Source organism: Poecilia latipinna, unplaced genomic scaffold (assembly GCF_001443285.1).
Source record: "Poecilia latipinna isolate Pla-1442-1.1 unplaced genomic scaffold, P_latipinna-1.0 Scaffold78, whole genome shotgun sequence".
Lineage (NCBI taxonomy): Eukaryota > Metazoa > Chordata > Actinopteri > Cyprinodontiformes > Poeciliidae > Poecilia > Poecilia latipinna.
In genome coordinates, this window is record NW_015112694.1 from 152,627 (window position 1) to 178,010 (window position 25,384).

At 37.5% G+C, this 25,384-nt stretch overlaps 1 long non-coding RNA gene across 1 annotated transcript; it reads right to left on the minus strand.

Moving 5' to 3' along the window:
* Window positions 1–17,159: 17,159 nt before the first annotated feature.
* LOC106936882 (uncharacterized) lies at window positions 17,160–25,384 on the minus strand. Its single transcript, XR_001422249.1, has 4 exons — window positions 25,281–25,384; window positions 20,565–20,570; window positions 18,446–18,448; window positions 17,160–17,172 (listed from the first exon to the last, which is right to left on the minus strand). It is a non-coding gene; the product is annotated as an uncharacterized LOC106936882 (long non-coding RNA).

Sequence of the window (25,384 nt, forward strand, 5' to 3'; positions counted from 1 at the left end):
TTTTGTGTTTTTGCAGTGTGACATTAAACATTTACTCTTTAACAGCCGTTCAGATAACATAAACTATTCCTACTAAATACTAGAAGGAGCCACGGCATTTTGAAAGTTTTATTAAAACATTACAAACATTTCCCCAGTGTTGGTAGAATTTTCCTCACAGTGTCTGAGTTGGGTCAAATGTTTTGGGTATCCATACACTCACTTCTCACAGAGGTTTGCTGTAATTTTGGCCCATTCCTCTTGACAGAACTGGTGCAGCCTCTTCAACATAAACCTTTCAGATCTGACCAAAATTTTATTTTAACTAACAAAATCTTTCTTCCCTCTTTTCATCCAATCCATGTTAACTCTCAGTCAATCCATCCATCCATTCGTCTGTCCATCCAATTACGGAAAAAAAAAAAATCCATGCTAATTTAAAAAAAAAAAGAAACACATTTTTCCATAAAAGGTTTTTGCGTTAGGATGAGGTGGTTTTTCGGCTGCATCCAAATTTGTGTATTTCACCAAACTGCAATGAATGACAGAAATTATTTTGCATCATACGAGTTGAATGATCATCAACCAGATGTGACGACTGCTGGAAGATGAAGAAGACGACACGATGTTGTAGGATGATGATGGTGCTGCATATTTTTTAATGACTTATTGAGGGAACAGACTTATTCATGTGTGATTTTTTATTGAGTTTCTTTACTGGAAACATTTAATTGCAAAATTGTTTGCTTTTTGTTGACATTAGCAGAATATTAAAGCGTCTTCCTCTGTGTAGATGGTAACCCAATGGTTTCCAGTTCTTTTTAGCTTGATGGCTTCTGGGTTGCTCCTGAATAACCAGTTTCTTTCATCTTCCTCATTCTTAAGCACTTCAAACAGTTTATCCCACAATTTATTTTTTAAATATACACCATCCTTACTAAATAAACCATTTGCTAAATAATCAAATCTGGCATCCATCCATCCATCCATCCATCCATCCATCCATCCATCCATCCATCCATCCATCCATCCATCCATCCATCCATCCATCCATTTTCTATACATCCTTGTCCCTACTGGGGTCAGGAGGGTTGCTGGTGCCTCTCTCCCGCTAATGTTCCAGGCGAGAACCAAATTTGACATCATAAGTTAAAATCATTTATATTTAAGGTTTTGTTCTTTTTACTAAGGTTCTATTTGATTTGTTTTATAAATTGTGTCCTTTTGCACTTTTGTTCGGTCAGCGTATAAAAAAGCCATGCATGACAACATCTGGCTCACTGCTTTTGCACAACGTCTCTTACAAAGACAACACTGAGCTTAAAACACTGACTGAATCTTACAAATGTCAAATGAAATACATGAGTCCATACAAGAAAGAGCCAAAATTCAAGTCATGGATGCTTTGTGGTTTCCATTTCCCTTTTTCACTACACATACTTTTATGCAGCCATCCTTGAGTGGCTGCGGTTGGAAGGTGTTGAACTGGAACAGGAACATCGGTGACGTCTTCACATTATTCCACAAAAACTGATTGGCTCCCAAAACTGTGCAGGTAGAAACATTTTTCCAAATGTCTGTCCTTCATAAATGAAAAGATCGCTTCCCCAGTTTCCTGCTTGAGTCAGCAGGTAACATTTTGCAAACATATTTTCATGCAGAAATTCATCCAAATGAATTAAACTGTCTTTGCTTGAAAACAAAATATATTCATTGGGACTATATAGTCTTTAATCAAAATAATATTTTGCAGAAATTCTAACATAGGTCAATTTTTTCTTGTTATTTCTACTTTTATTATTTAAATTCCTCTAATAAAAACAATACAGGGCACATACGATGACTTCATTTCTAATCACTAACTGATTGAACTCTACCACGCACAGATACAGCTCAAAACTCCTGAAAAAGTTCAACATCTGTTCACTCATTCCAGAAAGTAAAACTGACAGTTATCCCCGATACAGACTCAGTCTATGTAAACTTATTACAACAAAACCTCTAAAATATATTGTCGTTAAGTTTTGTGAAATATTTCATATATTGCATGTAACACATTTAACTATCTAATTTAACTAAAAGTGAAATATTGGAAATACTGTCCCAATCTAATCAGGTCGTAATCAGCAAATTTATAGATGAGCTTTGATTTCAACACTTTCAAATCACACATAACATTTTATGAGCTGTGTGATGCTGTCAGAGCTCTGATGGAGTCGTTGTCTGAAAAACACAAACTGTCTTCCTCATACTACTTCCTGTTGTCTTCTTCATGGGTTTCACCAACATGAGGCTGTTCATCATGTAACTTGTATGATGGGAAAATGAGTTCCCATGGCAGTTTTGCTAAATACTTTTATTTCAATATACGGCTGAAAAACCACCTCATCACACCGCACATCTTTTATCAAAAAAATGTTTTTTCCAAAATTGACGCACAGCAATGGAAACACAGCGGGTGACTCTGTCCACAAGAAGCTGGTTGTTCTCACAGTTCTTTATCCAAGCATAGTCATAGAAACTTGGCAAGAAAAATCAAGTGAAGTATTTGGGGGAACTTCAAACGAAGTGAACTGAGGGTATTAAGGCTTCGTTCACACAGCAGGTCCTGATGCTCACTTCTGAGTTTTTTGCTGAAATCCTTTTTTTTTGTGTGTGTGTGTGGTCATTATTAACTAAACCCGACCGGATTGTGATGTCATGCTCTTCACTGACACAGGCTTTGTTCGGAATTTCATAATCATAATCTTCAGCCATTGTTTACATCCAGATTTATGTTTGTTTACATCCAGAATCATGAAGAAGCATATATCATATCAGTGATTGTTCAGACTACAGATGCTTTGAAGGAAAATCAGATTCGTATCTGATTTAGTTCCACATATGGAAGTGGTGCAGATCAGATTTTTTTAATTTTTTTTTTAAGATTGGTATTGGACTGCGATGAAAAAGTTGGATACAGGTTTAATTTGCCTGCTGTGTGAACGCAGCCTAAGAGACACAGACAAATCATGGCACACAAGTCTTACTTTGGCTAAGCAGAGAAAAAAGATTTAATTTTGCTCAGTGATCCAAAGTCATTTTTTCAGATGAAAGTAAAGTTTGCATTTCATTTCCTCTCTGGTGTGTTTTCTGGAGTCCACCTTCAACGCAGCCGTCTACCAGGAAATTTTAGAGCATTTCATGCTTCATGCTGCTGACAAGCTTTATGGAGATTCTGATTTCATTTTCTTGGTACCAGTGCAGACTGCCAAAGGTACCAAAAGCAGGAAGAAAGAAGGAAGGAAAGGAAGAAAGAATGACTGACTGAATAGGGGCACCTTTTAGGGGAAAAAAAAAACTGTTTTGTCACACTTCTGTTTCGATGTTTATCCAAACTGGGCAAGCTGCTGCAATTCTTTCCTCCTTTTTGTTGCATCACAGCATCCTAAAATGAAGGGTAATCACTTTTGGTGAGCTTGTGTTTGGAAACAAACTCGTACTCCTCGAAATCGAGATAACTTACATATTCTTTCATCACTTTCATCACATCCTCTGCCAGCTGATTAACGATGGTGGCAGTGGAGGGTATTCATGTGTCACAGTGAGAAATGAAAGTGGCAGCCTGTAGAAATAGGTGAGGCTGGACGCTGAAACTCTACCTTCACAGCTAACGGAGGCTGTAGCACCTCTCGACCCCGGGCCACACATTTCTTGAGTGAACTTTGGCCCTGTGACCACACCAGATGAGCTGCGTACCCCTTCGAGCAAAACACGCACTTGTGCACACACAAGCGGCATCTCGTCAGACGGCCCCTGGCCTCGCAAATGGGCGGCCATTACCTGGAGATTGTATCAGTGTCAGTTTGTGGGGGATTCTTGCTCCCTGGAGTGAAGCTCAGAGGGCAGGCGCCTGATCTTCTGTGAAATGTTAATGTGGAACAAAAAAGGCTGAACTAAGAGTGCAGCAATACTTGGAACCAGGATCATTGGTGAAGAAACTCTATCCCCTTTAGCATCAGTTGGCGTTTTGCCAAGCAGAAGACATGTTAGTCAGATTTGAGGGATTTAGTTTTCAAGAGTGCACTTTGTTAGATATAAATATATAAAATACCACACAGGACAAAAGTCTCCTTCATCAGCTAAAGCATAAGTGTCTATCAGTAGAGGTATTTCGGTTTTGAAGGCAGTAAATTGGCCAAGGAATGCAGACTGTTGCCTTATCAAAGTCTAAAAGCCAGGGATCTGGAAATGCCTAGCGTTTAGTTTATCTGTCCAGTAATTGCACATTGTAAAACTGTCTATCTGGGCTTGTTGCTCTCCCCAGTGGCCAATGTAACCATCTGGCCTTTGCAAAAGATCAGAGTAGGAAGTTATGTGAGACGTCAGAGGATAGGAACTCTGATAGCCTCACATGAAGTTGGCTGGTTCTTTAACATTCCAGTCATTGCTTCAGATGCTTGTTACTGAGAGTCCACGGGCATTGCCAAATTTGTCAGCTTTCAGAGAAATCCTCTACAGTAAAAGTATATGAAGATATTCGAAAACTTCCACATTTCTTCTTTTTTTACTTCTCTGAGACCTGCAGCAGTATTTAATGAAGAAGATCGACTCTGCTGGTCTTTCTGTGTGGGACCATCCGGACAACTTGACCAGTGTGCAGAACATTTTCCAGAGATCAGATCCTTTTATAGTTTCTTATTAGTTTAGAAGCAAAACTAAGTTTTTGAGGTTGGAAACTTTCAGCACCTGACACTTTAGATCAAATATTTCTGGAGTTTATCCATCACTCAGCCTTCAGGTCTCAGGTGACAATGGCTTTGAATGAACTCTGTTTTCAGAGGGGTTTGGGGAGCATTATGTAAAATCAGCTCTATGAACTTTTATATGTGCATATTTATCATGTTTTAAAGTTATTCTCTCATTAAAAACATACCCGGATTGTTGCCTTGATTCTTTCATACAATCTGAAACGACAACCATTCAGGTTTCCTAAAAGCTTGCTCTCACTATTTACCCACTCAGCTCCTCCACCCAATTTCAACAGCAGCCATTGTGTGTGTGCTGCACAATGGCTGCTGGAAAGAAAGACTTGTCCTGTTTTGACCGATCCAAGGAAGCATAATATATCACCTTTTTGAGGAATACACCACCTGTGTGGATCCACACAGGTGGATCCACACCTGTAAGTTAGTTATATAACTTACTGGTATGATTCATATAAATAACATAACTACAACATCACAAAATTCAGCAAAAGAAACATATTTCCAAATCAATTTCTTTAAATATAAAGCTTATGAAAGTTTAACAAAAACTAAAAGTGTGTGTCTGTGTCTGGTGAATTTTTGGTTAAATCTTTGGTTTGTTCTTCAACCAGGGAAGAGCACACGTGTCCAGAAATTTTACTCAGGACTAGTGAAACTTAATAATAAAGTTACTCAAGTAAAAGTAAAAATACACTTTGTCCAGAAAGTTACTCAAGTAAATGGAACTAGTTAGTTCCAACTCTGGCTAAATGCGCCTATGTGGTGTTATTTTGTGTGCACCAATGTTTTTATGACAGACACATTAGCAAGTGTCTATCAACAATCTACCACTGAAATGTCACTTGATCAAATCCTGCATTACTTCCCACTTCAGCCTCTGAAAAGTCTCAGAAAGAGAGACATAAAAACAAGGAGGTCTGAGGAGAGTCAGCCTACGGCAGCCTGTACAGGTCCTTCTTTATCCTCCTGTTTATTATGCTCCCAACTAATCCATGCCTTGTGCTCTACACCAGAACTGCCATGTGTCAACATCTTGCTGGTGGTTTGTGGGGTCCCAAACAATAGATAGGCTGCACTGAAGTTAAACTTTATAAACGAAGTTCAGCAGAACTCTAATTATTTACAAATCCAGAGCCTGGGAATATTTTTGGTAAACGACGGCGGCGGCGGCGGCGGTCTTATTTATTTACCAATTTATTTATTGACACAACCCCCCTTCACTGCTCATTGCTTACAGGTTAGCTAGTCAGACTGGTGAGGGGATGATCTGTGTGTTTTCCTACACACATCCAACAGAGACTTATCAAGATTAGTATCTTTCTGATGCAATAAACAGTTGTGCAACATTAAGTTTACCTTTCCAATGAGCATAAAGAGAGGGGAAAAAGTGCTGCTGATGAGGAGTGTGTATGTGTGTGTGTGTTTGTGTGTGGGGGGGGGGTATTTTTGTGAGCACCCCTACAATGATCCACCTGTGTCTCAGCCATACCCCACAGGACCACCCACTTAGGCAGAGAGAGGGCAGTGGAGAATCCCTAGAACCTATCTGGGTGGGCAATAAGGCCTTGCCCTGAAGTAGAGCGTTCGAGGCGACTCAAAGACTCTGGAAGAATGACTCTCAGCGAGCGCCATCGCAGCATCACCAGCAGACAACAGCGAGGGCTGGCAGGATTTATACACTGAGAAAATATTCAACTCATCAACTGCTGCATCCACGTTTATTCTGACTGCCTGGGAAATTGATTTAAAATAGTAGAAAAACTTGATATTTATTTTGTTTAATAAATATCAAGTTATGCTTGTTTCATAATTGGTGATTGTAAAGCACTTTGAACTGCCTTGTTGCTGAAATATGCTATACAAATAAAAGGAAAAATATCAAAATTATCAGTGTTATGTTACAAAATAAAACCCATCTGATATTTAATCAGCATGAGGTATTGTAAAATAATAAACTAGCTAATTATGTTAAAAAATAACATTCATCTGATATCATATCAACATGATATATTGTAAAAATAATAATGTTTTAAAATTTAGAGATGCTGTTTTCCAATACAGACTTGGTGTTACTCTGATACTATTTGTAGCAAACGTAGCTAACTATTAGAAGACCTGGTTAATTTTAACTGTCTAGGAATAAGACTCGTTATTCTCTGACATTTTGGGAAAATTGTACAGTAGAACAGCACAGGTTTCACATACATCAGACATGGATGTAAATCAGGTTATGAATTATGAACTCATCCACGCAGACAGGGATTCAGGGAGTCAATTTTGGAAACTGGAGAACCATTGGTGTCCAAACTATCCGCACCGTTTTTAACTAGATGAGTCTAGTTAATAACACACAACATAATGTGTGTTTTTAAAACATTTGACTCAGTAAAAGAGTGAAAACCTCTGCAAACAAGTTTTATTTTATCAAATTAATATTGTAATTGTAATATTGTAACATTGATAAATTACAATATTATTGAAAAATCCATTTAACTTAGGCGCTTAATGACTAAATGAAACACATTAAATAGATTAAATACACATAGATGGATGTTTGAAAACCTTTTTTTCTGTTAATTATCACAATTTTTCGTTTACATTTAATGAAAACATGACATGTCTGTCTTGTGTCGTCCCAAATGAACTTTGTCCACTTATTATGCTGCTGAACTTTTATTTGTTCTATGATTAAATCAATAAACAATTGTATATATTTTAGATTGAAGCACAAAGAAAATAAACCCCTAACTTTAATAAACTGAGAATAAATGTATTTTCTTAAGTTATAGATTTATGGAAATTTTAAAAATTAATCTTGTTACCTAAAAAAAGATGAATTTCACCTGTAGGTCAGTTTTCTAGAAATTCAATACAGGAATTGAGTAAACACACTGAAAAGAGCCAAAGCAAGTCACTTTCATGAGCTTTATTTAAAAATATTGATCAGTTTGTAACTCGTCTTGGCCAAAGTTACTGAAAGCTCTGGAGCCACAGGTTGCAGACACCTGGTCGAGAAAACATCTTCAGTCTATTTCCAGAAACAAACACCAGAACTTCCTTCAAAAACCCTCGCCGTATTTAGCCAAGTTTAATGAATGGGTGTGCCTAAGTCTATTTTTGAATAAATGGGCATGGATATTTTTGGCCATCCTTACCGTAAAATTAACAATAATTGAAAAAACATAGCTTACAAAAAAATACATATTTATATATATCAGCACCGGCGCCCCTCAGGGGTGTGTTCCTTCCCCACTTCTCTTGTATGCATGCATATTTACACCAATTTACACATATACCTGTTTACAAGAAAGAAGAACAATTTTATTTTTATTTCTGCCCCTTTTTTATGTATAAGGTCTTAAATTTAAAGCGGAAAGAAAGTCAAATTTCTTTTCTGTAGGCACAAACTTGGCAATTAAAGTTGATTATGATACAAATTTGTCATTGAAAATTTCATATTGAAAAGTTACAAAAGTGTCCAGCAAATCGGTCCAGTTCTTGAACTGAGCACCTTTTTTTCTGGCTCTGGGAGATTCTGGCGGCGTTGCATCATCTGTGTTGCGAGCAGCTTGGTAACAGAGGAGGGGGTTTATTTATGATTCCTGCTAAACGACAGACAGTCTTACAATTCTGAAAATGAACGCCACCTCACGTGAAATCATGACAGCATGTTGTGTTTGGTGCTCAAACATTTAATGACACTTTAAATGTGAATGTGTTGTCATATTTATCACTGTCGTGTTAATTTATGATCCACAAATGAATAGAAGTGAAGACTGATTGATTTTGCCCTGGGACATCCCAAATGAAAACGATGAAATGTATTCATGCCAAATCAAATGAGGCTGTCTTTAAGTTTTGGTTTATTCTTTCTGGTAGTTGTTTCAAGGTTTACAAACTGTTTTTGGGTTTTGCAATTTTAAAAAATTGTGAGGTTGAATCATTTTTGCTTGGTCTGAAAATATAAGGCTAAACCAGTGGCATGTGTTGATGGAACATTGCTTCACATCAAAATCAGATCTATTTCTCAGTGTTTAGAAATCACTTGCTTCAACTCTCATTTGGTTTTCGGAGCTGTGGGAGTTTTGAAGTAGGTAAGAGATGCTCACATAAACAAAACATTAATAAGAAAAACAGAAGTTGGTGAAACCGGTCTGGTAGGAGTCAAACGTTGTGCATCCTTTGCAATTTACTCACCACTGTTAAGCTGTGAGTTCTTTGAACTGAAATCTTGTACTATTTTAAAGTTGGCTTTAAATTATGATGTCAAGGTGTGAGCAAGAGTGTCTGCTTGTGTTTTCTTGAATCATTCACATGTGTGAGTGATTGACTGAGCAAAGGAGTGAAAGCCTCCTCCCCGGTGGTCTCCCTGGGCTCTTAGCCACTGTGCAATGACCACTGCTGCTGCTGTCCCTGACCCACATCACCACATCATTGACACTAAACCGACCGCCAATCTCCCGTTGGCCCGTTGCCTCTGGCACGGCTCGCTCCGGGGCTGTTTGGATTATAACTCAGCTCCATAATGAAGACCGAACAGTAACGAAGGGGAACACTGTGTCCACAAACTACAAGATAAAGCTTGTTTGTCTGTCATTATTCTTGAGCAGAGTTATAATTTTCTCCAAAAAAAGCAGGAGGGGGAAAAAAACAGAAAAAAAAAAAGTGGAGCGCAGGCCGACCAGGCCGACGCTGCGGTGCATGTGTTAAGTGGCAAACACGGGCAGGATAAAACAGCTCAGGAACACTATCCCATGTTCAAATAAACAAATGTATGTGGGGTCTGAAGAACAAACATACATTCATTAGGTGTTTCTGTGCCTGTAGACCTGCGCTGTTTGAGATGTGATGTACACACACACTCACACACATTGAAATAAACTGTGCAAAAGTCTTGAAACACATTGGTTCAATCTTTTAAACTTGTCTTCCTCATGAGTTTTTGTTCATTTTCTGTTGGTCTTTTAGATTTGTTCTTTTGTATTTTTCTGCTTTTTCGTTCATTCTCAGTTCAGTCATGTGCGAAATGTCACAGAAGATGAGAAGTTTCTGAAAATCATGTCTTTCTGAAGCAGGACTTTGGACAGAAGACGAGCAGCAGCAGCTGATTGTTCTCTCCACTGCAGGTATGTCAACTAGCAGCTTATTAGTTGCCTAATTATTAGTACAAAAAAAGCCTAAAGATTAATTTAGAAAAATTATTTCCAAAGTTTTGCATTGACTGACCTGTCACAATAAAACATTTTTGCTAAATGATAAATTGTCCCTGCAATTATTGCGATAAATTGTAATATCGCTGTTTTGAGACCATTTCAAGCAATAGATTGAAAATGGCATAATAATGCAATTTGCTCTCTCAAAAACCAACAAAGTTTAATTTTGAACAGAACAATTTCCACTGGAACTGAAAGATATTTTAACTATCCAAAATAAAACATAGCAACCAAAAGCAATAAAAAAATGGAAACAAAAACTACAAACAATGGAAGCCATAAATAAAATTGATTATTCAGGCTTGCTTAATCATCATAAAGGAAATGATCAAACTCAATTTAATTTACCATGTGGACAATTAATTAATTGTGTATTATAACAGGCTTTTGTTCACTGATTCACTTTGAAAAGTGTTGAGAAATGAGGTGAAAATTTGTTAAAATGTAATCAAATATTAAAGGAAATCTTTAAAAGATCTTCATAAAACCTAAATAACCTTTATTGAAGGACAGGTAGTTGCTTATAAAAAAAAAGTCAGAAAATGACTATGCACAAATAAAAAGAGACAAAACAAAACATTGTATTGGAGATTATTTATGCCTGTGATTATATTCTGCTCTTATCCTTCATTTTGCCTCATGAAGGATAAAAGATGGAGTCTGGCCTTCCCCCAATTAGACAATCAAACAGCTCCGCTGACCCTTAGCTTCTCTGAGACTTGGAGTTTATACCCGGACCAGGGCCGCCCACTCCTGTTTACCAAAGAAGCTTGACTGATGGATTGTATTGTTTGGCCTTTCACAGCTATAATTGGCTCTGTTGTATAGGTTAAAGCTTGGGATATATTCTGCAGACCCCAAACATGCCACACATGGCCTCTGGGTCAGTAACACTCATATCAGTCCGAGGACCCCCTAAATGGTAAAAGGGTCAGACGCGATCGTCAGGGCTCTCTCTGACAACATCAGTTGGTGACGATGATTTCAACATCTTAGACTCTCTTCGTGTCTTTGCGCCTGAACCAGAGACACAAGCAAGGCCAAGTATGCCTCCTAAACCCCCTTGCAGCAGCCAGTAAATATTTAGCCAGGACTCCCGACTGTGACACACAGCCAGTCCAAACAACCTGCTACACAATTATCACTGGCATCATCTGTATACTGCACGGCCTCCTTCATGTTTCCATGTGAGGATTTAGTATTTGGATTGAAAATGCTCTGTGATATTCTGTTAGCTTCAGATGTCAAACTGTTCCTGACTTTCTTTTTGATACCGCAGAACAAGAAAACATACAGTTTGAGCTGCAAAGGTGGCACTATAAATATTATTCAGTGGCTGGGTTCACTGTGTTCCTGCCCTCTAAATGTTTGTAAAACCAACTGAATGAAATTCTACCAATTTGTCTTTGAGATGACCTCATTTCAGAACTGGATAATAAGAATAAGAACGCAGAGACGGTGAATAGTGGGTCCTAAAAACCCAAGGAAGAGCAATGAATAGAATAGAATAGAATAGAATAGAATAGAATAGAATAGAATAGAATAGAATAGAATAGAATAGAATAGAATAGAAATGCCCTCCATTGTTCCAGAGTGGAGATATTCCGGTGCAACAGAATCAATCATGTAGTTAAATTATGTAGATGAAAACAAAACAAAAAGTAAAGACAGAATCAAGAACATACTGTACATTATTACAAATTTACATTACACAATACTGTGCAGTTATTCAAAATAGATCCTCCAATCCAAAGGAATATACAATTAAGTAAGTTAATTAAAAGAAATTACAAATTGTGCATGTATACTTGTGAATTTCAATAAGTGACAATAAAACTGTGCAAATACCAACAGAAATAAGATACTGAGTTTGTTGGGAGAGGTGACAGTTACAGTGCCTTTCTGTCCTGGCATTGTAATAAATCACACCTGTACTCTGCAAATATTGTTTTCATAAGCTGCTTTTCCAATGTCCATATAACTGCACAATCTGACATTTGAAATAAACTTGCTTAATGGGAACATGCAATGGAAACAAAAAAAAAAATCTTGTTTTTCGTTAAAAAGTTTTGGTGCTGAGATGAGGTAGTCTTTTTTTGACCATATCGAAATGTGTTTATTTTGCATGGCTGCAACGAAAACTTTTTTTCGCATGGCGCAAGTCACATGATCATCAACCGGATGTTGCCACTTGCACAAACCACAGACATATCTGGGAGTAGTTGGACGATCATGGTATGTTTTTTAATGACTTATTGTGTGAACAAACTTATTCAAGTGTGATTTTAATTGTTTTTTATTTAATGGAAACAACATAATTGCAAAATTGACAAAGTTTTGAGCTCATTTGTAATGAAAACGCAGCTCCTGACATGCTCACACTGATGATGATTTAATCAGGTGCTTCTGATCAGCAGCAGGTTGTCGCTATTTCCCTTCTAAAACCTGAACCAGCAAAGGTCTACTTTTATGTCACACAGAGGGTTGTTTTACTTTGGAGGATAGTTTAAACAAAATATTTTTACTTGCTCTGATATATAAATTCTAATAAACCGTGCATATCTTATTGCCAGGAGAGATAAACAAACAAAAGTTGTGAAAAATTACATTACACTTACTACAAATATAACATTGTGCTATCCAGTATAATAAAAGAGTTCATTTGTGTATTCTATTATGGAAACCAATTTCGTCATTTGAATTTACGAAAGCAATGGATTTCTAAGTTATGAACACATGGCTGGTCTCTGTTTGACTGCTGGCGAAGTTGTCCGGTTGGTGCAAACATTTGTAAAATATGATCTTAAACCAATGAATCTGTCAGTGAAATCCACAAATAATGTCTTAGACATTACTGTACTGGATTTGCTGTCATTTTCAATAAACACAAGTGTTTACCTTAGTTTTGCATTAATCAAAACTACAGTTGCTGTGTTACTCTAAGAAGTGACATATTTAAGTCTTTATTAAAGTGATTAATCGCTAAACAAAAACAAATCCAGAATGGAAAAGCTGAAAAAGGTCCAACAGACCAGGAGTGGAGAAACATATTTATGAAAACGACCAGTCAGGAAAACTCCCTGTCAGTTAATATTTCAGTGTAAAATTACTTTTCACATCATTAAATAAACGTTAATATCTAACGAGTCAACCCAAAAAAAAAAAACAGCTTTGAAATATTCAATCATTTTATAAAGGATGGAAAACTTTCCAAACTTTTGTAAATCCATAATTTTCCTATTTATTGCTGTCCAAGCACATTTTTTGGTTCAAGTTCTACAGACATGACCAGATCTGATTACTGCCTGAACAACTGAATCAAAAAACTCCAAAACTGAAACTATCTGACAACTTGAAGTTGAACTTAAAATATCTCAGTATAGAGAACCAAAGTCATCAATATGTAGTTTAGCTATTTCTAAGGTTTTGGTATTCACGTTAGCCACTTTTAGAGCTTTCATACACAAATAAAGAAACCATTGAACCAAAGCCTGTAACTGATCTTTCATCACTGAAGAACCTGGTACTGTAGAAATAAGAACATCAGATATCCTGGGTAGTGATAAGGCCTTAGATAATAAAGAAAAGTTACAGTTGCAGTTTAAGTTGATTTGGACTTTTTTTGTTGCAAATAAGAAACAATTTTATCACAATTTATTACATAATTTAAATGCAGAAAAGAAGAACAAGATGAATCTATCCTTTAATGTATTTATGAGCAAAACCTCGGTCTTTGAATATCTGATTGCAAAACACGAGTATTTTAGCATCACTTATGTAATCTAAGGGCACAGCACTCACCACATGACCGTACAAATATTGGTGGAGTTTATAGTGATGTTTGGCAGTCTCATTTTCTTTGAAACAGCCTGTAAGTCACAGGTTGTGAAAGATTGGTGGAAAAAAATCCACTTTCCCAAGGAGAAGTGTTGAAATCCATCTGACTGTTGTACACTGCAGCATAAATGATTTATGATTAAAATGTCCTCTAATTTCCTCGCTGGTTTATCTTCCTGGCACTGTCGAGCTCGTGAATATCAGAATTCACACAGCTCTTTGGTGGCCTGAATGCACCGCAAGAACATAAGGGCTCGGTTCATTTAGCATCGTAATGTAAAACATGCTGTATGGTTTCTACGTACTGGCCTGTAAAATCATAACAGCCTTACTAATCAAAGACATTGTGTCAGATTGCAGTTATGGCTTGATGTTGGCAAGAAATCCAATTTACTCCCTCATATTTCTCTGGCAATTGGGGGCTGGGGGGACAGACAGCAATTTACAGCATGTTACCACAAATTCAACATCTGCGAACGCTGACGTTAAACACCTGCTCATGACGACCGCAATTCGTGTAACAACGCCGCTGTTTATAATTATGCTAAACCTTTTCCAAAGTCCAAAGAGATTTGAGATGCCAGAAACTTTAATAACTACATAAATATGAACATGAAACACAGCATCAGCTGTGCTGTCAGGGAAAAATCAGGATGGATGGATGGATGGATGGATGGATGGATGGATGGATGGATGGATGGATGGATGGATGGATGGATGGATGGTCAGTCGGTCCATTGGTTGGACGTATGGTTGAATTGATGGATGGATGGATGGATGGATGGATGGATGGATGGATGGATGGATGGATGGATGGATGGATGGATGGATGGATGGATGGATGATTGATTGATTGGCCAGTCAGTCCATTGGTTGGATGCATGGTTGGATGCATCTCTGCCAGTGAAAACGTGTTTCTGTTTTATCAAAGCTCTCATCCTTCTCGGCTCATGCATTCATCTTGAAACGCTCCTTGGTGGTCCGTTGCTGCTCTCAACATCTGGAACGGAGCATCATGGCGACTTCACCCATAAAGCTCTGCTCCGTATCTCTGCAATTAGCCGAAGATAAACTCCTAGTTTAAACTGTCCCCGTTTATCCCTTAACCCCCAATTATTTACAAAATGATTTTTCCCACAAGAAAGCCCAAACATCCAGCCTGTCTTTATGGTCACTAACTTGTGTTAATTTGCTGTCTGCTTTAATTGGCTTTGAGGACATGAGGGAGGGCTTGATAATGAACCAGTGTTTATGTTTTTGAGTGCTCGGCGGTAACAGCGCTGCAACAGTTTGCGTATTTTGTTTTCTTGTGCAGACTGGTCTGTGTGCATGCATGGATGCATGGAAGACATCTGTGAGTCTGTCTGTCTGTCTGTCTGTCTGTCTGTCTGTCTGTCTGTGATGGAGGGTTTGACGAATGGGAAAGGGTATACAGTGCCAGACAGTAGTGACCCCATTAGCGGGAGATGAACCTTGTTGAGAGAAGTCTGAGGATGAGACGTGAGTGCTCAACCCCACTCGTGCTTCAAGGTGCTCTTTGCTTCACTGGGTTGTTATAAATATTAACAAAAAGCTGAGATTTCCTCGTTTATAAGTCAAGCACTCTCTGTGTAAAAAACTCACCTCAGTTATTGGGTTATTAGCTTTGTTCTATTATTCTGAATAATATTGCTGGGATTAAGAATCAAAAACATGGATGTTTGCAGTAGTTGTCTGTCCTTATAGAAAGGAAACTTCAGAGACACATAAACATAATTACAAAGACGGCCTTTATCCCCTGAACAACATTTCCATGATTAAAAGGAGAAAGTCACAGCATAATCTTGAGAAACGTTATCTTTAGTTGCATTTATTACCTCAACAGTGTTTTTGTAGTTCTGCCTAAAAAGTCAAACCCAGAACACTGCTGCTTGCATTCTCACTAAAACTAGGATAATAGAGCACATCACCCCAGTTCTTAAGTTCTTACACTGACTCTCTGTAGCTCAGACTAGACTTTAAAATACTTCTGGTAGTTTATGAATCACTGAATGGCTTAGCACCAAAATACATTAAAGATCTGCCGTTTTGTATCAACCTTCCAGATCTCTCAGGTCTTCTAGTTCTAATCAACTAGAAACAGAACCAAACATGGAGAAGCAGCATTAAGATTTTATGCTCCTGTAATCTGGAAGAAACCTCTAGAAAACAACAGTGGAAACATTGAGTTCCTGTCTAAAATTCACCTGTTTAGAGTTGCCTTTGATTCCTAGTTAATGGAACATTAATCAACAATATTTGATGTACATTTACTTGATGATTTTGTTGATGGCCTTTGTTCCACAATTGGTTTCTGTATTTTTATGGCGTATAGCACTCGTTGCCTTGTTGCTAAAATGTGCCATATTAGGGGTGGCAAACCAGTTCACCATTAAGAGCCAAATGAACCTCATCATCGCCGTAAAGAGCCACACAGAAAGTTCAAGAGTTGATTTATATTGCATTGATTGCTGAAACAGTTTTTTTTCTTCATCTCTTTGACTTTAGTCAAATTGACACTATTTATCTTTTACTAATGTCTTTAGGTTTGGTTTGGTTTCATATTTTACACTGTACTTAGTTTACTGTACTAAACATCATAATCACTGGCCCCCATTGTATGGATGGATGGTTGGATTAATGGATGGATGGATAAATGGCCAGTGGACGGTTGGCTGGGACATTGCTGCAGAGGTTTTGGGCTAAAGCAACTACACATTGACTCAACTACCACATTTTTTCATTTAATCCCATTATTAGCTGTGTGGTGACTTTAATATTCTCCTTCTTCCTGCTTTCTTTTTATATTATTTTATTTTTGGTGATGACTGAGTCCAGCATTGTTAGAAACAAGTCCAGCGTGGAGACCACCTTCTGACACCAGGCTCTGCCTGCCATTAATGAAAACAACCTGAAGACCGTGAGGAGGCAGCACACATCAAAAATGCTGGCAGCCATGACCAATTCTGAGACTTTGTAGCTATTAAAGTGGTGAGTGATACATAAAGAACAAACTCAGCAGCATAGCAGAAACGCACCTGGACATAAAAAATGAAACACGGTAATAATGACACACTGAGCTTAGGGCAAAGGAGGCTAATAAAAGAGGTGGCAAATCTGGCATTTTACAGTTTTCTGCACATTGCTTCAAAGGTACCACTAAATATGTCTCATGGCTTGTATGGACCATAATCGCAAAGCAGAGATCTGTTTAAGTTATACTTGGGAATATAAAAGGAAAATATGCTCCAAGAACTGGACTGTGTTTTCATGCAATCTTGGATAAAGTGAGTGGGATTAGAGCAAAAAATAGGAAAACACATTGTAAAAATGACTAATGCCTGGCAATCAGACCCACGTCAAAGGGGAAGTTTTCACTTCAGATTTGAAAAGAATTAATAAAAAGAAACTGTTGAGAAATTGCTATTCTGAAACGAGGACTCAAAATGTTTCTGGGGAACAAGCAACCGCAATACGTTCCCAAACAGATTTAGTTTTTGAGAAAGGCTGCTCTGTCTTTTATGGTTCACATCAAGTTAAAAAAAGAAGTGGAGAATGTGGATTTTCCAAACAAAACCAAATACATTTTGTTCCTAATGCCCAATTAAATTTACCGAAGCATTTATTTTTAATATGAAAACTACATTTGCAAAATTACATCAATATTTTTCTATATTTACCCAGCAAACCTTTACAAACTGACATGCTGATTAAATTCTTGCATCGATTTCTTACTTTATGTTATAAGTTAGTCATCTATTCCAAAATATATTTGTATTATTTGCACTGGGGGTGACTAAAGTGTGACTCAGGGGCCGTTTGTGGCCCTTGAAATAATTTAACTTTAATTTGGTCAACAAAATAGAAAACAACTGATCACCCAAAATTGTAAGTTGTCTGTTTCTCCTTTAATAAGGCAACAGTCAGAAGCCCTTGGATATTTGATAATAAACAGAGTTCATAACAACACTGCTTTTGTTGAGCAGATTAAACCTAAAAAAAAATCACAATAAGCACATTTTAGCATTTTTTAATTCAATGTAGTTTGTGTCCCGCCAGTGGTTTAAATTAGCTGCTCTTACTCTAAGCATAGACACGAGGATTTTCCAAAATGAAACTGTGAATTAGCGGTTCAGGGAGGATGAGACATTATTTTCTCATGGATCGGCCTCCGCAGAGTTCAGGCCTTAGCCCGGTTGGAAATCTTTGTGATTTTCTGAAGCAGGTTTTGCTCAGTGGTCCGAATGTCCCATCATCAGTGCAAGATGTTGATGAAAAATCAATGGCTGGAAATAAATGTTGTGACGTTGCAGAAGCTTATCGAAATAATGCCAGAGCAAATGTGTGGTATAATTAAAGCTGAAGGTGGTCCAATGATGTACTAGAGAGGGTGATCTTTTTGGTAGTGTAAGTTAAGACCACCTTCACACAGGATGAAGGCCTCCCTAAGCTCTCCGCCACTTATACAGCCCATTAGGAAGTGGCTGGATAATGACAACACTGAAGGACCCCCTGCAGTCTGAAGGTGGTCATGCTGCTGAATTCTTGGTAATCAGCAATTAGGTCCCTGCTATTTTCTTCTTCCCCCAGATGTTGTCCTGTTCCCTCACCATGCTCCTCAGCAGAGCTGCCGTTCGACAACAACCTCACCGTCTAGACCCACCTGGGGATCAACCACACTCGGGTAGACCTCTCTCTGTCGAACAGCGTCATTATCCAGCACCAGAACTTCTCATCACACTGTTAGAACATGGCTGCCACCAGCATGTCTGCAGTTAAATTATCACTGCACAAGGTTGCTTCCATTATCTTGTCTCAACGTTTCTGCAATTTCCCATCGGTTTCAGCCTTGTGTTTGGAAGTTTTCTCAGCACTGAAAAACCTTTTGCTTGTTGATGACAGCTTGATGATTAACGCTGCAAAAACACAAAATCCTACCAACTATGTTTTGTTAGTGCAAATATCTTAATACTCTTGAAATAAGACAAAACAAACTTACAAGAAACTTTTCAGCATGACATAGCAGCATTCTTTAATTGATTGTAGAAACAAAAATTATAGTACCACTGGCAGATTATTTAACTTATAACAATAAATTTTTACCATGTAATCTATTTATCAATTTTTAATCTCTTACTCATCTGATGATATCAGCTTCAGAATGCTTAGAGTTAGAGCAGTTAGTTTTATCATTTGAAACATTTAAAGGAGAGGTATTATGTAAAATTGACTCTTTTTGACCTTTATATCATGTTATAATGTTACTCCCTCATCAAAAACATACCTGGAGTGTTGCTTTGATTCTCGGATGCATGTTTGAGAAATCCTTTAATCTCCTTTAATCGAGTGAATGTTTAGCCATTCACTCTTGCCTAAACACTTCCTCACATTGCAAAAACACAAAATCTTTAGAAGTATTTCTTGTTTAGTTTCTAGTACAAATATCTTAGTACACTTGAAATAACACAAAACTAACTTACAAACAACTTTTCAGCAAGATATAGGAACTTGTAAGTCAATAATTTCTTAATATTGATTTTAAAAAAGTATGGGATCCAATGGAAAGGTACTTATCGTTAGTTTCGTCTTATTTCAAGGGTACTAACATATTTGCATTAGCAACCAAACAGAAAATACTTGGTGAGAATTTTGTTTTTGCAGTGTAATCAGAAGGAATTATGCACAGAGAATGCAAAATACAAATACGTGTATTATATACCATAAAGCTGCAATTTAAAGAAAATGTCCTCCTTTTCCATTGTGGTCAAGGATGGGCACAATTTGGAGCTGTTTGTCCTTCTCTATGTCTCTATGTTTGTCCTTCTCTATGCTACACCAGCTGCAGTGCAGTTTCCCACAGTGACAAAGGTCTGAGTGTGGTGTGGTGATCGTTTTTGTTGTTGCTGTCCCTGCACACTTCTATTCTAGTAATAATCAGCCACCCTTAAGCAGAGGTGGATGTTTTTTACAGGCTCAAAACAGCTGGAGAACTTTGATGGCATATCCACTGGACTTGTTGAGGGAGCTTCTTCAGTGTTTGCGGCAAGATGCTGAATATATAAGTCTGTTGTGGAGAGTTTAATCTCTTCGTCATCTATTGGAAGAATCCAAGCTTACTTAAAAAAAAAAAAATCTCAACAAGCTGAAAGATAAAGATTTCTGCAGAGCTGCTGAGACAGAGATCCCAAAATATTCAGCTGAAGCTACACAGAAATAGTCTGAAGACAATAAGGTGGATGTCCTGGAGTAACCTAGTCAAAGCCCAGACGTCATTATCCTGATAGAGATAGAAAAGCTTAGCAGGAAGAATGGAGGAAAACTGCAGCGTCCAGATGTGCATCTATTAAATACTGACTTGAAGGGGGAGAATAATCATGCAATCACTTATTTAATGTGAAATATTTTTAATTCGGTTTAATTCTGTAGAAATCAGATTTCAATTTGACACTAAAGGTTGTTTTGTAATTCATGAAACAAAAAAGAAGCATTTTGTTGATCCTGAATGCTTTTTATAGACACAGTAAAAGTCAGGTGAGAATGATTAAAGAAATGAAATTAAAAATTTCTCCAACAGAAGGAAAAAAATTGCATCCATTTTATCATTTTAGGTTTATATCTGATTACATGCAATCAGTTCACCACACTTATAGCTCAAGAGGAGTGTTTACCATCAATTACAGACAAAATGTTGCAAAACCACATTCAGGTGGACACAGATTCCTCAACCAGACATATTCAGATGCCATAAGTTAAAGTAGCATTCAGTTACTGAGGCCTACCTGATGGAAAGCCTGGGAGGCCAAGCAGGAACAGATGGGTTGAGGACAACAGGACACTGGGAAGAAGGGAGCAAAGGGAGGGAAGGAGGAGAGAGAGAGGGACCACCATCACTGCTGCCCACACCAAACATTTACCACCAGCCGCCCACCTCCATCCCACCAAACCGTTTTCAGCACAGTGACTCTTATCTGTAATTAATCTGCAATTTGCACGTACATGCACTGCGCCTAAAATCTTTTAAATCTTTTTCATCCTGATCAAATCTTTTACAGACAAGCGACCACGAAACAGAAACATGCATATCACCTCCTTATTTTCCTTTGAAGGATTCTTTATTGTATGAGTAAGGCGAGAACAAAGACTTTGAAACAGAGATGAATTGTGTTTTCTACTTTATGAATGCAAAATACCATTATTAAAGTGAAGTTAAAGGTTTTAGATGCACAAAGATGACCAGATGTCCCTCCTTCTGTTGAAGGCATTTCAATATCCGTCCCTTGTCGTACAAACTAAGACGATGTCCAACATATTTCCTGGCTCTGTGTTTCACCGCTGCAGAACAGATGCATGTCTTAGATTTGGCTCGTGTCTGCTGTTGGCAAGGAATGCAGGGAAGAATCTCCTCATATGACAATCAGTCTGCAGATATTGTTCAAGCACAGATAAGCTTGCTCCACTTTGCGCCCAACAGAAAATGTAAAAACACTGGTACTGTCTTAAAGTAAATCAGTTTTTCATTTCTGGGGAACTATTTTAGGTCAACAAGTTTGTAAAATTTAACTCAGCCAGAGGATATTTGTTAAAGTTGCAGTCTATTTCATATGGGATTTTATGATGGGAAATACAGTGCCTCGCAAAAGTATTCACATCCCAAGCTACAATATATTTTTTGGCAATCTTCTGATTTAAAGTGCCTGATTGAGATGCTTAAGAAAGAATATACATAGGTTTCCAAATCTGGAGTGTATTTGCACACATTCCTTATTGTTTTTACTTTTTAGAGTCACTTTTGTCTGCAGTTACAAAGTCAAATCTTTTTAAAGTGTTTCTACCAGCATTATATATTTAGAACAATTGAACGGATTAATTGTGATGAACTGATTATTGAAATAATGGTTAACTAATTTAGTTCTTGCATTTAAGATAAAAAAAAATAAACCTTTGCTTGCACATATGTTCTACCCAGAGCTCCTTAAGTGGCAGCTTTAGTTTGTTTAAATACTTTAAAAGCACCTATTGCTATACAATTATTAATCAGCTAATGCAACAAACACTCATCATATTTGTTGCTTGACTTAACATCTGCTTGATGTTAAGTCAAGCAGAAAGGACTGAGCTTTTCACATGTTGATGTCGGAAATATTGTGTTAGCTACAGATGCATCCTTTGCTACAAATGATCAGGCGTTTACTTAAGGAATGCTCCGTTATTGCATTTTAGGCAATAAAATTTTCATTCCCTAAGAAAGTAATTGAATCATTTGTATATTTGTGTGTTATAATGCATTTCTAATATTGTACAAAAAAGGCTAAAATAGTCATTCATTTCATTTTCCTGTCCCTTCACAGTAAAGCTCTTTCTAGTGTTGATCTATCACATAAAATGCTAATAAATTATATATAAAAATACTTTGTTGTTGTAACTTTAAATTCAATTCAACTATAAAAGTACTGCATAAATCTTAAAGGAAAATTAAATGTTGTCATTACTCATATCCAAGCATCTTCAAAGAGAAATTGAGGATGGCGATGCTGTGAGCAGGAGCAACTTGTGGTAGCAGTCTGTCTTCCAACAACTCTAGAGAAACCTCTGACTGTAGACTGTTGCTGTATGACTGTCATGACATTCTAATGCCTCGATGTCCGGACAGCGGAGACGATATTCTACATTTCCATTCAATTGTGAAGCAAATTTTGAGCAATTTTTAAAAAAATTGTTTGGAGAGTTTGACTTTGAAATTTGTGGTGCACAGACCCACCAGTTAAGTTCACTATGTCAGAACTAATTTGGTAAATGTGTTTCCATTTCCCCTTTTACAAATTAACTCTCTTATAAAAAATTCAAAGTGAGCATAAAAACCTTTTTGCGAAATTTAGGATGTTTTTTTTTTTTTCTTCTTTTTTTTCTTCGAATTTTCCCATTTCCATCTAACTTTCTAATATGGTACATCAAAATGCACATGAAAAAATATATATTGATGCAAACATGCTAGTGAGATGTCCTGGATGACAAAATCAGTTGTTGGTAAACACTGCTAATCCATCTCATTTGCTTTTGCTGCTCCTCTTTACATGTCAGCCTAGCCATATTGTTAGAAAGCCGGGTGGAAAGATCTTGGAGATGGGGATACCATTCCTGACCGTTATGATCGATAGGAGAGACGGTTTTCTCTCTTCTCTGCATCCATGAAGCCTCCCTCTCAACTCCCCTGGGATTTGGGGTCGTAGTTCAGGTATAATTTGAGCTTTGGAGATGCTAATCTGCTGCTCCTAGTTTTAAGAAAAGCACCTTGTTGCCAAAGTTTCACATCATAGCAACTGTCAAAAAGTGAAAAAATAAAAGGAGACCCTCTTGCAGCAGCACAACGTCCAAAAACTCCACAAAAAGAACAAATCAGAATGAAAGTAAAAGAGTTGCTCCAAGTCTTTGTCACCATAAGCAGTGCAGTTCTAGAAATGTAAGTGAAGCAGTTCAAGTAGTATAAATACTTTTTGGATTAAAAATCCTCACATATGAACACAGTTTTTTGTTCCATGTCCAGCTGAAAATGAAACAGGAATGTTCTAAGAAGTTGCTGCATTGCAGCGTCAAATCCAGGCAATCCAATTTCCTGCGTGGCGTAATTAAAGACACCACGGCGGCATTAACCAGGCAACACATTAGTGTCACTGTCTTCTGCAACTTTGTATGTGTCTCGTGCCACCACATTAGGGAGCCCTGGGTGGCTTTTCTTACTTATGCCATGTGTATACTTCAGCCAAACAAGGCCTAAGGACACTCCAGGGTGGTACAGAGCGAAGGAGGGGCGAAGAAGCTAAAAGCGAGGTTGTGTGGTCTGATGGCTGAAGCCCGTGATTTAGAGGCTGTTGATGCTGGGCAGACAGCCCAGCCTCAGTCACTGACTCAGGCTGGATGACGCTACATAAGTCACTACACTTAAAATGTCCTCATGTGTTTGGATCTGTTCAAGTGGAAATCAGAGGCACTCACACGACTGGAAATCGCTACTGAGTCTGATTTTCTTGTTCCTTTTTTTCCCCCTCCACCCTGAAGCCTTCACAAACAGATGGCAGAGGCTCATTAAGCTGTTGTCAGGACTATTAATGGCATTGTGAACACTTGCAGAGGTCTGTATGCCGTATGGCATACGACTGCCAAACAAAGCCGGGCTATTAAAGTAGGTGTGAGAGGAACACAATGCTGCTTGCTGTGTGCTGTCAGAAGAGGGAAGCACACACATGGTTAGCATCGGGCTGACTTTTATGATTTCATGTTTGTGCTAAACTTTATAAGACATAAAGACTGTGATAGGCTGACACTGAGTGTGATGTTTGTCTCGTTAAATTTCCAGCACGTTTCTTGTGTCCAAATTCCACACTTTTCCAGACATAAATCTGGCCCATTCCTAACATTTAAATATAAGAGTTTCATACTAATTCACAGCAGATATTTCTCTGGTGAGTCTAAAGATTTAAATACAGTTTTTACCTTTAAAAGCTAAACAATGGAAGGAAGGACTCAACAAAGGAAGGGAGAAACAGAAGAATGAAAGAGGGAAGAAAGGAAGGATGGAAGGAAGGAAGGAAGAGAGACCAAAGTATAGAAGAAAGGAATGAAGGAACGAAAGAAGAAAGGATAGAACAGGGGAACTAACAAACTAACTAAAGAATGAAGGAAGGAAGAGAGAAAGGAAGGAAAGAATGAAGGTAGGAAGGAAGGACACCAGACTCTGTGAAATGCCTCCATACTTCCTGATGATTGGCCAGATGTATGCAGGTGCTACTGTTCCATGCAAAATGTAATTATAATTTAGTAATGTGTTAATATTAAATTAAAATTTTATCTACCTTAATGTATTTTATAGATATACTTATATTTTCAAAAGGATATAATTATTTATCTTAAATACAGCATGCCTAGTAGTAGTTTATTTTATCTTGAAGATGAGACACATCTGTGACATCAGAGTATTTGGTAACACTTTATTTGAAGGGGGTTGAATACAACTGTCATAACACTGTCATAAACATGACATAACACCTGTCATGAACATGAATAAGCCTTCATGAATATTTATGACTGTAGTCATAAAGCGTCATTCGGTAAATTATGACACTTTTAATACAAAGCTGACATTATTCAAAATGTCTTTTTTATGACAACTTGACATTAACCAAGAAATCATTAACGTTTAAACTTTACCTTTAATAACATAAAGTTACCTAATTTTTAAAGTATAATCAGTAATACTTTTATAACAAATTTATATCAGTAATGATTTCTTGGTTAATGTCAAGTTGTCATAACAAAGACATTTTGAATAATGTCAACTTTGTATTAAAAGTGTCATAATTTACTGAATGACGCTTTATGACAACAGTCATAAATATTCATGAAGGCTTATTCATGTTCATGACAGGTGTTATGTCATGTTTATGACAGTGTCATGTCAGTCTTATTCAACCCCCTTCAAATAAAGTGTTACCGAAAATTGAAGCACATGGGGTGAAGCGCGTCAAAATGCATCACAACTACGAATCTAATATGGCATAAAAACAAAGCCATACTTGACGGAGTTTGACTACATCG